Source organism: Plectropomus leopardus, chromosome 16 (genome assembly GCF_026936395.1).
Source record: "Plectropomus leopardus strain MGB_pleo_1.0 chromosome 16, ASM2693639v1, whole genome shotgun sequence".
Lineage (NCBI taxonomy): Eukaryota > Metazoa > Chordata > Actinopteri > Perciformes > Serranidae > Plectropomus > Plectropomus leopardus.
The window spans coordinates 33,883,028-33,884,366 of record NC_142191.1 but is presented as its reverse complement, the minus strand read 5'-3'; positions in this window follow the sequence as shown (position 1 = coordinate 33,884,366).

Below are 1,339 nucleotides of genomic sequence, written 5' to 3'. Positions count from 1 at the left end.
AAGGTGTTTATTCATATATTATTTAATAAAAACTGAGACAATTGAAACTGAAACTGACTCTGACACTACCCTTTCTGTCTGAAGCTAGCTGAACGGCCTGCAATCAAGAACCAAATTTGAACCTAAAGAAACAGAAGCAGGAATCCTGAACTCTACAATTTTCTTTCCTTGCAATTTAGTTTTGTCAAACAACCAGTTAAATGGGATTTATGTTGTGTGTTGTGTATGTTATGTGGATTTATGTCAGGTTATGAAGCACTGTTTAAAGAGTTATTGATGTACTGAATGCATTTATATGGTATCCACCGTAACAACCTTTATTTATTTATTTATTTTTTCTTAGTTAAAGAGGGACCCCTTGATTTTTGTTTTATGCCTACATTTTAATATAGCCTACTTTAAAGTGAAACGTATCCTGTGACTCCAGTTACTTATTGTGTCTGTCACTCTATTTCAAGTCCTCCTTTGTATCTAGATACTGGTCCTAATATATTTAAGTACTCTGATGACCTCTAGGTGGATTACACAACACACCAAGATTCTTGAGATTCACAATTCTCCAGGAAAAGTACTATGTAAGTACAAAGTAAATATTGTGTGGGTACTCTATCCAGCCTGCACCCCTGTAAATACTGTGGAAGTACAGAGTAGTTACTATGTAAGTACAGGGTAAGAAGGGGGAACAGTGGATACTCCATAATCCAGCCGGCGCCCCTGTGAATACTGTGGAAGTACATGGTAAGTACTTCCTAAGTACAAGGTAAGTATTCTGAAGGTACAGGGCAATAAAAGGGAAGAGTGGAGACTTCCAATAGTATTTATTCAGAAGTAGCTCATCTAGCGGTCTTATATGCTTCAGTTTTGAATTCACACTTACATAACAGGTTAAACTTTAATTACATGTCATTTATGATTTTGGGGGGAAATAATTCTTGCCAGCAGACCATATAGTATAGCTACGTTTGATCCACCTTAATATTTGTCTGTGACATTGTTTGATTTCTGTGTTTTGTTACTTTTTCGTCCTTGGATAACAACACAAGCCTTCTGTGGAGCTGAGAAAAGGTAAGTTTGTTTTCACATCAGCCTGCTCCTTGTGCGTTTCTGCAGTGTTGGATGAATGAGGGGTCCATCTCATGTCCACCAGCTAAATGCCTGTGATGTGTAACCAAAAATGTTTTCGTTCGCTTCAGTCTGCTGAATCAGTGCTAAGGAGCACTGAAGTTGTTGGCTCCTGGTTTTCAGTGAACAGTGAATAAGGGCCCAAAATAAACATGAACTTAAACTTTTGCTTTAATTTGTCATTCACCCTTACATTGACATGGGTGACATAGAGCTC